We start from the raw sequence: 14,947 nt of genomic DNA, 5'->3' as shown, positions 1-14,947 counted from the left end.
GATACTACATTTAATCTGGTAGGTAATATGAGTTCAATCTCTATTCTCTATCATGACAATATAGTGTTTTGCAATTTAATAAAATAGATTTCATTAGATTATTTTATATGATATGTATATTATAATCTATAATTATTATCACATTATGTAGGTACTTACCAAAAATAGTGGACGATTGTAAATATAGAACCACTTGATTTATTTCAGAGAATAATCTTCCTTGAAAAATTAACGTTTCACTAAAAATAGATTAGAAATCGGAGTGTGATAATGCGACACGAAGCGGTGTTTATAGTACGGGTCACAAAAACGATCAGATGATTCTAGCGCCTCCGGTGGCGTTTTTTCGTTAGAGCTATCTAAAATACTATAGCCCTACCTAACAGAAAACGCCACCGGAGGCGCTAGAATCATACACGCATTTTCGTGACCAGTACCTTGAACCTTCTATAGCACTAGTAGTTAATCCTGGTACCTTTGTCTATGATCACACCATACCTAGATATTATAGGATTCAAATAACACTAAAATAGTGTTGGTAAGTACTAGCTATATGAATTATTAATATCGCTGATACAGGTACTGATTATATATATTAATCAATATTATAATGCATCGTAAACAAAAAAACAAGAAAACACTAAGTCTTCCTGTCTTCACAATAAAAAAATCACTGAACATGATCTACAAGAATTGAATGGTTTTTTTAATTAAATATATATATATATATATATATGATTATTTAATATTGATTTTTAATCAAAATCAATTTTTTTTATTAAACAACGATATTTTATGAGATTTTAAGAAGATGATTTTTATTCAACATAGATTTTCCATTAAATATAGACATATTTTATAAAATTAAGATTTTTTAATTATAGAATAGATTTTTCAAATATTATTTTTTATCAAATTATAGATTTTTTTGACTAAACATAACGGCACAAACGTGGGACCACCGGGCACAAACGGCACAAACAGGGCACAAACGATTGGCGTGGTCGGATTCCTGAATTTCTCAAGTTGGGGGGCTCCCGTTTCGTTGGCCCCCCTCGGTATAAATCTGGTCGGGAGGGGGGCACAAACGTGGGACCACAGGGCACAAACGGCACAAACAGGGCACAAACGATTGGCGTGGTCAGATTCCTGAATTTCTCAAGTGGGGGGGCTCCCGTTTCGTTGGCCCCCCTCGGTATAAATCTGGTCGGGAGGGGGGCACAAACGTGGGACCACAGGGCACAAACGGCACAAACAGGGCACAAACGATTGGCGTGGTCGGATTCCTGAATTTCTCAAGTTGGGGGGCTCCCGTTTCGTTGGCCCCCCTCGGTATAAATCTGGTTGGGAGGGGGGCACAAACGTGGGACCACCGGGCACAAACGGCACAAACAGGGCACAAACGATTGGCGTGGTCGGATTCCTGAATTTCTCAAGTTGGGGGGCTCCCGTTTCGTTGGCCCCCCTCGGTATAAATCTGGTCGGGAGGGGGGCACAAACGTGGGACCACCGGGCACAAACGGCACAAACAGGACACAAAAGATTGGCGTGGTCGGATACCTGAATTTCACAAGTGGGGGGGCCAAGGAAATGGACCTTTTTAAATATGCAATTTTATCAAAATTTAATGAAAAAAAAAATAAAAATAATTTTAGTATAAAATATTTTAATTTTTTGGAAAAAAAAAGTGGGCTTAATTTTAATTGTATTGATTACCCTACACCAATTAATCAAATAAAAAAATTTGAAAAAATTAATAACCTATCCGTTAATGTTTATAGTTGTAATGATAAAAATCAAATTTACCCACTTCACATAAATAATATCGAAAAATCCGATCATTATGATTTGTTTTTTTTCTCAAATGTACCAACAACACATTATTGTTACATAAGTAATTTCTCACGACTGATTAGATCACAAAGAACAAAACACGAAAGTAAAATAATTATTTGCAAGCGATGTTTTACGACTTTTAATGTTAAACCAAATAAAAACAAGCCATGGGGGCAGCATGGTCTTGATGGGCATAAAGTAATCTGTCAAAAACATAAACTTTGTAAGCCTGTAATGCTTGATCCACATGATGACAAATTTATATATTTTAATAAATATAATCGGGCCGACCGAATTCCTATTGTAATTTATGCCGATTTTGAATGCTTTTTAAAACCCGCTAATAATATCATAACGGACAATACTAAAAACACCCATTATCATAAGCCCATGAGTTATGGGCTATATGTTAAAATTGATTACAGCATCGTTCCAAAAAAATTAGTAAAACAATTTCAAATTCCTAAAAATCCAATAATTTATAGAGGCAAAAATGCATCAAAGCATTTTATGTTAACTATAATTGATATTTCTACCAAAATTTATTATCTATATAATACTAATAAATCAATGCATAAATTATCAAAAAAGGAAGAAGGTCAATATATTAATTCGAAAAAATGTGAACTATGTTTGAGATCATTTAATAATGAAACCGTATTTAAAGTTAGAGACCACTCACATCTTACAGGGAAATATTTAAGAGCTTTATGCTTAAATTGTAATTTTTCGGCACAAAACCCCTCATTTGTACCGGTATATTTCCATAATTTATCGTATGACGGTCATTTTATTGTACGCACCTTAGGCTGTAATGATAATGACATACGCATTATTTCAAACTCGGGTGAAAAATATTTGACATTTAGTAAGCAAATTTTTGATAAATTTTATGTGAAATTTGTAGACACTTTTATGTTCATGTCAGAATCACTCTCTAATTTAGCCCCTAATTTGGCCGAAGATAAAACAAGATTCCGTGAAATTATCCATCATTTTCCTTTAGAAAACATTGATTTAGTTATAAGGAAAGGCGTATTTCCGTATGAGTATGTAGACTGCAACTCAAAACTTAAAGATACCTCATTACCGCCTAGAATTAAATTTTATAATTCGTTAACAGATGATCATATTTCAAAAAAAGATTACATGCATGCATGCAATGTTTGGGAGAAATTTAATATAAAAACATTAGGTGAGTATAGTGATTTATATTTATTAACGGACATATTGATTCTGGCTGATGTATTTGAAAATTTTAGAGATATTTGTTTGAAAACTTTTAATTTAGACGCCTCTTATTATTTGACAGCACCTGGTTTTGCGTTTGACGCAATGTTAAGTTTTACTGGAGTTAAACTTGAGAGATTAACAGATTATTTGATGTTACTCATGATGGAAAATGGAATAAGAGGGGGGGTATGCCAATCTGTAAGACGCTATGCCAGAGCTAATCTACCAGATGTTAATGGAATTAATTATAACAAAAAAAAACCACACATTTATTTGGCGTATTTTGATTGTGTAAATTTATACGGCAAATCAATGCTTGCAAGTTTACCATACAAAAATTTTGAATGGTATAATGATTTGACATTAGACGTTACTACCATAGATGACGATGCACCTATTGGTTATATACTGGAAGTGGATGTGGATTACCCCGAAAAATTACATGATATTCATAGCGATTTACCCTTTTTGTCACACAATAGCTGTCCACCTAATTCTAAGATTACTAAACTGCTAACAACTTTAAATAATAAATCAAATTATGTCGTTCATTATAGATTGTTAAAGCAGGCGATTCACAACGGATTAAAAGTTGTAAAAGTTCATAAAATAATTAAGTTTGATCAATCAAAATGGTTAGCCCCCTATGTCGATAAATGTACTAGTATGAGGGTCTTGGCAAAAAACAAGTTTGAATATGAATTTTGGAAATTACTCGTGAATAGTGTCTATGGGAAATGTATGGAGAATCCGCGTAAAAGATTGGATATAAAGTTGGTATCAGATGATCGAAAAGCTCATAGGCTAATGAGAAAACCTAATTTCATAGATAGAACTATATATAGCAATGAGTTAATGTCTTTACATTTTCAAAAAGAAAAGATTAAATTTGATAAACCAATCTACGTTGGATTTTCTATTTTAGATATATCAAAAACCTATATTTATAATTTCCATTATGACGTAATGAAAAATAAATACGGGAAAAAAATATCCCTATTATACACTGATACCGATTCATTAATATATCGTATTAAAACAAATAATTATTTTAATGATTTAAAATTTGATTTATTGTGTCACTTTGATACTTCTAATTTTCCAATTAGCCACTTTTGTTACAGCGATAAACATAAGAACACCCCAGGGTATTTTAAAGATGAATTGAAGAGTGAAATTATGACGCAATTTGTAACGCTAAGACCCAAATTATATGCTTATACAGTAAGTGGTATTGAATATAAAAAGGCAAAAGGTGTAAAAAAGTATGTTAGAGACAAGTATATGACGGTCAATCATTATTTAGATATTTTATCAAAGTTCAGTATACAAAATTCCCAACATTTGGATGCACAAAATGGGGAATATAGTCAAATTAGTGCATACTGTGATATTAACTCAATACAGGCAACAAAACATAATGTTTATTCCAAAACAACCAGAAAAATAGTATTGAGTGCAAATTATGATAAACGTGTCATATTAAAAGATGGTATTTGCACTCTACCATATGGACATTATAAATTAAACTAATTAAATTAATAAAAATATTAAAAATTTAATATTACTAAATATGACATAATATTATTTATTATTTTGTTTGAAGTTATGGGGGGGTATTCATTGGACATTTTATAAATTGTAAAAATGAAAAATGTGTGTAAAACTATGTATATATTTTAATATTCCAACATTGGTCATTAACTTTTATGTATGATTCATTTCTATTTTTTTATTATTAAATAATAATATACATAATTGTATTGTGATTGACTTTGGTCGAGATTCATTATGTTAAATTGTAAGTAATATGATTTATGATACTGTAATTATTTAATAATAAATTTTAAAATTGAAATATGGCGGTTCTATGAAGATGATGAAGCAAAATGTATATAATTTTACTTTTTATTTATCCTATTATATTAAATATATAAGACTATTTATGTTTATATACTATACTTATATTGAATTATTTAAAAAATGTAATAATTGGTAAATATTATTATACTTTTGTTAATATCGTTATTCTATATTGTAAATTGAACATTGACCTTGTAAATATTAAATAAAATTAAATAAATAATATATAGAATAATGATACATTTTATACTTTATCATTCAATTTTGAAATTTAGTGTTATAACTTATAAAATTATGTTTTAATTTTTTGTATAACTAAATCATTTAAAACAATATTGTACTTAACCAATTGTGTAACAAGTTTATCATTTTTATATAAACCTGATCGCTTATTATCCTGTGCTAGTAGTATACATCTGTATGTTTACAGTTCATTGACGTGTTATAACATAATGGTTAAGACTTAATCTGGATATCCCTCAGGGGTCACCGATTTACTGAGATTACTGAGATTACACACATGTTGTAAACCTATTTATTCATTACACAAAATTATTTAGTGTATATACATAAAATTTTTACACTATGGTCAATATTATTTTTTATCAAACCTTACGTTAAAACTAAAATAATATTTAATAAAAATATTACAAATTAATAAATTATAGTTTTTTATTGTTATGAATTAATTCTTAATTATATTTACACAAGTTTTCTTACTTCTCTAGTAAAAGGTACATATTCTACAATTCTATCATGAATTAATAAGCAGTAAGCAGTCACACCTGCGAGCAATTATGAAGCTTCAATTTCCAATTGAACATCTACTGCTGAAGCAGTGAGTCGTTCTGTTTCGAAGTATCGATGACTATAATTGGCGCGTTTGTCAGAAAAGTAGAAGGACTCAATATAGGGTTACGAATACTTTTTTCATAGTAGGATTCTTGAAACGATGTATACATATTATATAATAAGGTGAAATTATTTTTAGTAAAATCTAAATTCAAATTATTGTACGGATAAGCTATCGAGTTCAGAAATACTTTAACGTTTGTTAAATTACAATGGTCAAATATACTACAATCTTTTGTTATCAAATGTTTGCGTCCTTTTTGTAATCCAATTATGATAAATCGAGGTTTTTCTAATTTTGAAGCAGTTTTCAAATTCCATACAACTTTTTTAGTGGTTCCGAGTTCAGGATATTCAAAAGTTTCAAAAGATCTAAAAGGGATAAATAGACTTTTTTCTTTTTATATAAGTTTCAATAATTTTAACCTTTCTTCATCGTCAACAGTGATATGTGGAACCATCCAGACTATTTTATTTAAAACGACTTTACCTTCAGTAGCAGTTGCACCAGTTTTAACTTGTAAAGCATTTAAATCACTATGACTTCGGGTTAATATTAATTCCAATCTAGAATTAACTAATAATCTTTTATAGTCTTCAAACAAACCTAACCAGTATTTCAATGGAATGCAAGCACTAAATTCCCCTTTGTCATTTTCCGATTGCGTTGCGTTTTTAAAATTCCAGCCAGCATTTTCATAGCAATTGTAGTTGTCTGGCGTACCGGATAGGTAACCTTTCAACGAGCTAGTGATTCTAAGAACACGTGTGCTATCTACTTCTATCCCATTGATTTCCAATCGTATTTGTTCGAAGAGGTAAGAGTAACCGTTATTAGATAGTTTCACTTTGGTAGCATCAGTAATTGTTCCTTCAAAAAAAATAAAGCTTTCGTGTAGATATGGATAAACATCTGTTTGCTGGATTGATATACGTATTTCATCATTATTATTAAATGATGTTGTATACGGTGCATATGAATGGTATTCAATTTTCGTAATCTTAGAATCCGTTTCGTACTGTGAAGTTATATCCAAAATATCACTTTCAGGCATTCTGCATTAATTGGTAACCCAGATTTTGTAAAATTTTTTTATTCTTCATCGTCAATTTTTTTTATTTTATTTGATGTTACTGGTTGCACTTTAGTCTTATGACTAGTTGTACTGATCCGAAGTAGTGGGTTTATATTGAATTTTAATCCCATCTCAAGACCCGTAACGTCTAATATGTAACACAATTGTCAATGTCTCACCAAAATTGAAAATCGGATTATGATCTTGATCAACTAACTGAACGGTTATCGTATCAATATTTGTTTTATTCAATTTGTAATATATTAAATTTTGGGGTGACTGTACTACTTTCGATCCTAACGTTTCACTAGGGAAAAACTCATAAATTGAATGACTTTGAAGGTGGTTGTTGAATGATCCTTGAGCTATATTACACATTACTTTTATAGAATTAATTGTGTTTAAGTTGACAGCTTTTTCCGATCGATGATGATATGATGTAGATACGAGTCTTTCATAATCTGGCTTATATTCTCGTTTTTCAAAACCCAATACAGGTGCTATGCTATGTAAAATCTCAAAGTGTAGTATTCCATTACATTTTATATTTGCTTTAAAATCGTTAGGATCAACCGAAATGTCAAATGTTAACTGGGTTTTGAATATTTCATTATAAATATTTATTTGTTCCTTAGCTCGATGCTTAATATCTTTAATTTCATAACATCCCTCTTCCAGTTTAATATAACACCACATACGAGCAGTATCATTATTATTGTGGTCGTCTACTTGTATAGCAAATTTATTATTATCATTGTTGATATTCGGGAATGAATTAAATGTCTGCAAACATAACAAAGCAATTTCTGAGTCTTCGCAAAGGTTTATAGGCGGAAAATAATTTGCAGATAATATGGTTTTGTCCCCGGTTAAACTTAAAGTAACTGACTCGTACATCCTGCTATCTGAGATATAAATTTAATAATGAGACTCGTGACGTTTTATATGTAGAACAACTGTCAATGACTCATTCAAGTTATCGATCGGATTATTGTTTTGATCAACTAACTGCACAGTTATTGAATTAATGGCTGTTTTGTTTAATCTGTAATATATCAAATTTGGTGGTGACTGAACTACTTTCGAGCCAGTTCTCCCACTAGGGAAAAACTCATATATTGAATAACTTTGAAGTCGGTTGTCGAATGACCCATGAGCAATATTACACATTACTTTTATAGAGTTAATTGTGTTTAAATTAGCAGCTTTTCCCGACCGAAGGGCTTCATGTATTGGATCATAGGTTTTCTTTGCAAATCCAAAAACAGATGCTATACTGTTTGGAATATTTAACTTTAGTTTTCCATTGCATTTAATGTATGTTCTAAAATCTACGAGATCAATAGATACGTTGAATGTTAGCTGTGTTCTGGATTCATTATTGAAGTGAAATAATTCTTTCTTAATTTTGTTGTTAATATCTTCAATTTTATAACATCCTTCTTTCAAAACAAATATAAACATTTTTAGTTTATGTGCATGATTTAATGAGGGAATTACATCTATCTCCAGGCGGTTATTAGTTGAATTTATGTTTGGAAATAAATTTCGTGTTTTTAAACATAACAAAGCTATTTCCGAATCCTCGTAAACGTTAAGAGACGGAAAATAATTTGTGGATAGTGAAGTTGTGTTTCCAGTCAAACTTAATGTAACACGGATTCACCCATTGTAAAAATTCAAGGCATAAATGACCACAGTTAAATGTATTGAAATCTTGATAGTTAGAATAGTTGTATACTATTTTAAACTGCCTGAAATAATGTTGTAATTCAATTGGTGGAGGTAAATCACCAAAGCTATCAAAATATATAACTTTGTCCTTAATATTATAAAACGCTACCCAATGACTTCCGTCACCTGAAGATATATCCAAGTTTAATATACCACATTCAATCGCATGAGGTTTTTTAGGTAAGTTATCACGTGAAAAGACACCACGGAAATGATTGATATTCAACTTTCTTACATATTTTATAATATCTTGAGATGAAAGCGGTCTGTCAGGTAGCGTGATCATCAGTCGTTATTTTTTTCTTTTTTTTCTTAACTTATTATTGTTTGAATTCAAACCACCACCTTTTTTTCTTTTTGAATTTTGAACCGCATTATACACACTGGCACCCCCGGACATTAAACTACCAAGTGCTGACAATCCCGCAAATATAGGTATTAAGGGGATTACGCCTCCTCTCTGTCCTGGTGTTAAAATCAATCTTTTACCACTATTCTTTTTCTTTGAGGATCTTTTTTTCTTCACAGCTAGCATACCATTGTTTTTTTTAACACGTTTCCGTTTACCTTTACAACCCATACCTAATTTTCTTTTAGCTTTCATCGCGTTTGTTATTGCGTACGCAACAAATTTCTCTTTTCTAGGTGTATCTTTTGCTTTAAATCTTTCCCAAGCTCGATTTTCTAACACTTTATCAGCTTTATGTCTATCGTCTAAATTTTTACTCGCTGCGTACACAATATCGTGATCACGGCAAGCAGCATCCAATGGGTTTATTCCTTTATCACCGTGATCTAATCTCTTTTTTAATTTTGTACCAGGACCACAATACTGATAGCTTAGAACATGGGCTTCAACTGGGAGACTATTTATAAGGAAGTTTGCAAATCCTTTCCCAGTCTTACCTGATTGGCACTTTCGAGATGAACACCTCATCTATAACTGATTATCAATTGAAAAATTCTAGAGTATGTATAAGAAAAAAAATGGATTTTATCGAACAGAAAGATAAATTAGATGTTATAAATGTGGATGTTCGAATGGTAAAAAAACCATAAAGACACGGTTCATTATTACCTGATACTATACGCGCTATATTAGTCGGTCCCAGTGGATCAGGAAAAACAAATATAATGTATAATCTAATCACACATGCAAACGGGTTAAGATTTGAAAATATTTATTTATACTCTAAAACCTCTAATCAGGAAAAATATGTTTTATTAAAAAAAATAATAGATGATATACAAGGTGCTAATTTTTTCATATTTACAAGCGCTGATAAGGTTATAAAACCGAACTTGTCTAAAAAAAATTCTATAATAATTTTTGATGATGTAATATGTGGTCCACAATCTGTAATCAGGGAATACTTCAGCATTGGAAGACATTCAGGTGCTAGCTCTGTATTTTATTTAGCACAAACATATTCTAAAATATCAAAACAATTAGTAAGAGATAACTCAAACTTTTTAATGGTGCTGAAACAAGATGATACAAATTTACGCTATATATTCAACGATCATTCGTGTGCAGGGAAATTTCACATTTATGTTGGAACCACAGTGATTACGGGTTTCTGGTTATCGATAAAACTCGAGAAATGAATGAAGGAAGATATAGATGTGGTTTTCATACGTTTATTAAAATAAAATAAATTTGTATTGTATTATGTTAACATACGTACCATTAATTTTCTGATATAATTTATAAGCCATTTAATGGGGAACTTTGTAGAAAATTATTGTAAACCTTAATATTATTTTAATAAAATACTTTATAAATATATATATATATATATCATAGTACGTAGTTATTAGCCCCATAGTGATATCAGTAGTCATACGATACAGTTATATTGTATTTATTATTTACAATGAATAAAGAAAAAGTTTTGCTGGAAAATTTAATAACATCAAAAAAAAATATTAAACGAAAAATAATGGAAATGAAACGTGGCGTTATAGATTCTGAAAACTATTTCCGTGAGGCATTTAAACCATTGAGTACACATATAGGAAAAAATAATCAATGTAACTCGCACCCAGCTGATCAAAAAAATACGGAAACCTCGTATATTAGTGACGAAGATGACGGTTTATTAAATTCACCATTTGTAAATTTTTTTAATAATCGACAGACAATACAACGTTATGATAAATCCTATGGTATGTATTATGATAAAGCTAGTGATTCGTACAAAATAGGAGATCACACAGTAACTTTTTGCCATGGTAACTTACAGTTGGTTAATAAATACTATAAATGGACTAAAGGACTATGGTCGTTATTATGCGAGAAGGAACCAAAAAATCACACTATAGAAGATATGGAATCTTATTATGATATTTTGAGAACAACACATGTTCATTTAAAACCAGATGGGAAACCCAAAACCTCAAGATACTTTAAATGGATTAATGTTGTAAAACCTCTATACGAACGAATGACAAATGAGGATCACCAGTTAAACAAAGAAATAGCCAAAATTAATACCCCTAAAACTCTTCGAATTAACTTATTACCATTTAACGAACATATATCTAGGTTGAGCGCTAAACGTAGGAATATTCATAATAATACAACCATGGGAAATGAGCCGTTAGAATTTCAACCAACAGCTAACAGTTGTATGATTTCAGAACCCGTTGTTGAAAAGATGTTTAGTTTTACTTCGATACCGCAGACTAATAATAAAGGTGCTGGTTTATATAAAGATGTAATACCTCAAACCCAGTTAGTTTATTATGACGACCCAAATGAGCTAGTGACTAGATTAAATCTTTTAGCATCATCACAAAGTGTTGGTAATACTGGTGTTAATAATGAAATTATATCTATTTTAGAAGAACTACGTGAGAGAAATATTATAATATAATGGCAACCTTAGATAGTATAGCTAATGAACTACATCGACCAGCCAGAAAAATATTTCCTAGACGATGTGTAGTAACACGGTTTATTGATGACCTCTGGCAAGCTGATTTAATGGATATGCAATCACATTCTAGAAAAAATCATGGCTTTAGATATATTCTAGTTGTTATAGATACGTATTCAAAATATATATGGGTTGAGTCACTGAAAAATAAGTCCGGTAAAGATTGTACAAAAGCCATGTCTAATATATTTAAAAAAGCTAATCCAAAATTGTTACAAACAGATAATGGCACAGAATTTTATAATATTAAATTTCAAGATCTAATGAAAAAATATAAAATTAAACATTTCAGTTCATACAGTGTTATCAAGTGTTCGATTTGTGAACGTGTTATACAAACTCTTAAAAATAATATATATAGACATTTCACTGCAACAGGTTCATGGAATTGGTATGATAAAATATCAAAAATTATACAAAACTATAATAATACAAAACATAGAACAATCAAATGTACACCCAATGAGGCCCGGATGGACGCACACAAAATTAAATTTAATGCTCATATAAATGATAAAACATTATATAAACCAAAATTTAAAGTTAATGATAAAGTAAGAATATCTAAGTATAAACATGCATTTAGTAAAGGATACACCCCAAATTGGACAACGGAAATATTTACAATTTCAAAAGTCTTACAGACAAACCCAGTAACTTATCAACTAAAAGATGGAACAGGCAGTAAAATCTTAGGTGGTTTTTACGAACAGGAAATTAAGTTAACCGATTATCCAGACACTTTCCTCGTTGAACGTATTATAAAAAAAGTTGGGAATAAGTAGTATACATTTGTATGTTCACAGTCTACTTTTTGTGTCACCACGGTAATTTCACACCGTTCAAGCGAGGATGTCCCCCTTGGACACAATAATTTTACCGTGTAAAAATTATGAAGAATTTGTACACTTTTTACACGGTAATTTCACACCGTTCAAGGGAGGATGTCCCCCTTGGACACAATAATTTTACCGTGTAAAAATTATGAAGAGTTTGCACACTCAAAGTCAGTTTTGTCCAAATATTTACAGTGTACATGCTAAATGGTTTTTTTCTCAACAAACCTTATTACTAAAATGGAATAATTATTTAAAATACAGAACACAAGCCTTATTATAAAACTGAAATTATAATTACTAAATATTACTATATATTCACATTTTTTTTTCATTTAGGTTGGTTTCACTGTAATTTATCTAATTAATGAATGTCTATATTTTTTTTTAATTTATATACTTTTGAGTTATAAGCTAATCGTTTTTTATAATCAGTCGTCAATGATCCGCCGTTCACTCAAGTTGTGTCTCAACCATGGAACTGTTCTGACTGCCAAAGTAAAAATCTCACAGTGAGAAAAAAAAATGATATTTCAAATATTTCGCCAAACCCAGATTCATACAGTAATCTTGTAAGTAGTATAAATAATATAAAATCTACTTTGGATGAAATTATTCGCAAACTTAATACTCTTACTAAATCTAATTCGGAATTAGAAAAGTCAGTCAATTACTGTTCGGATAAAGTGGATAGTTTTGATAGTACACTTAATAAATTATCTAATTCTATCAGTGAACAAGGAAATAGAATATCTAAAACTGAATCAAGATGCTTAAACTTAGAATTAGAAATGGAAAAACTTCACTCACATATTAATTTTTTGGAACAAGATAAACTCGTCAATAATATCGAAATAACCGGTATTCCAATGACAGACAATGAAAACACCTTTGAGATAATAAAAACCATATCTAACAAATTAAATATCGAGCTTGATGATAAAAAGGTGATTAAGGCCTACAGAAGTCCATTAAATAAAAATAAGACAAACTGCCCTAGTATTATCGTTCATTTTGATAATACTAGCACTAAATTGGAGTTAATTAAAGCAATAAAACTTCGTGCTATAAATCAAAATGGGCTTTTGGCTAATGAAATCCATACATCATTTGCTAAGAATAATGTGTATATAAATGATCAATTAACAAAAGACAATAAACACCTTTTCTGGTTTGCTAGATTAGTTTCAAAAAATTATAACTATCGTTTTTCATGGGCAAATCATTCTGGTGTCTTCATCAAACGTGACGAAGGAAGTAGATTTATAAAAATCATATCTATCAATCAACTGAAAAAATTGGACACGGAGAAAAGCGTTACTCAACTTTGGTGATTTAGATTTACACATTTTGTTTTCTCCTTCTCTTCTATTTTTCATGTTAAAATTTTAATTTGTAATAATATTATATATTATTTATATGTGGTTTTCATCAAATAACATTGTGAAAGAAATAACTAATGCTGATAACATTTCCGCAAGTATTGTTAGTAATTTATCTGATATTAATTTCAACAAAAATGTTTTTTCTATTTTTTACTGTAATATTCGTAGTTTAGTTTTACACATTGATGAACTTTTGATTTACTTAAAAACTACCTCCCATATATTAGATATAATAGTTCTAGCTGAAACTTGGCTAAATGATAACTTAAATGTATGCATTGATGGTTATAAATATTTTCATTCTTTAGGCACACTAAATAAAGCAGATGGAGTCTCAGTTTTTATAAAAGATAATATAATTATTAATGATGTTATTTTAAATGTAATACCGGGATGTAATTCTTTAGAACTAACTTTTAATTATAACCTAAAAGCATATAAAGTAATTGGTTTATATAGATCGCCCTCCCTAACTATAAATAGTTTTTTGGTTGGTTTAGATCATTATTTGTCTAATATTCATGGTAATTATAAAATTATTTTGTGTGGTGATATGAATATCAATATATTGGATGATACTGGTGACGTTTCTGATTACTTAAATATCTTGGCCTCATATGGTTTTATATCTTGTATTAATAACTATACGAGAGTAACTGATGTATCAAACTCGTGTATAGACCATATTTTTATAAATGATATCTCAGATTTGTCCTCGTATATTGTTAAAACTGATATAACAGATCACTATAGTTTAGCTATTAGCATCAACAATGATAATTTTATTGAAAAAAGTAATATTAATAATGATACACTTAAAAATGTTAACAAACTTAATTGTAATTTTTCTTACCTAAATAATTTATTATATTCATTTAATTGGTATAACTTTCTTTTAGACTGTGATGTTGATATTTTAATAGATAAATTTAATAGTAAAATAAATGAATTTATTGTCAGTTCTTCTAAAAAATGTATTATATCCAAAAATAAATTTAAAAAATCACAAAAATATAAAGCTTGGATTACTAACGGACTTCTGGTCTCAATTAATAATAGACATAAATTATATTTAAAAAAACAAAAAGCTCCTTTTGATATTACTCTAAAAAAACATTACATTAAATATAGGAATTTATTAAATTCATTAATCAGAAAATCTCGTATTTTATATTACAAAAACCAATTTT

The sequence above is a fragment of the Metopolophium dirhodum genome, chromosome 1 (genome assembly GCF_019925205.1).
Source record: "Metopolophium dirhodum isolate CAU chromosome 1, ASM1992520v1, whole genome shotgun sequence".
Classification (NCBI taxonomy): domain Eukaryota; kingdom Metazoa; phylum Arthropoda; class Insecta; order Hemiptera; family Aphididae; genus Metopolophium; species Metopolophium dirhodum.
This window is presented reverse-complemented; position numbering follows the sequence as displayed.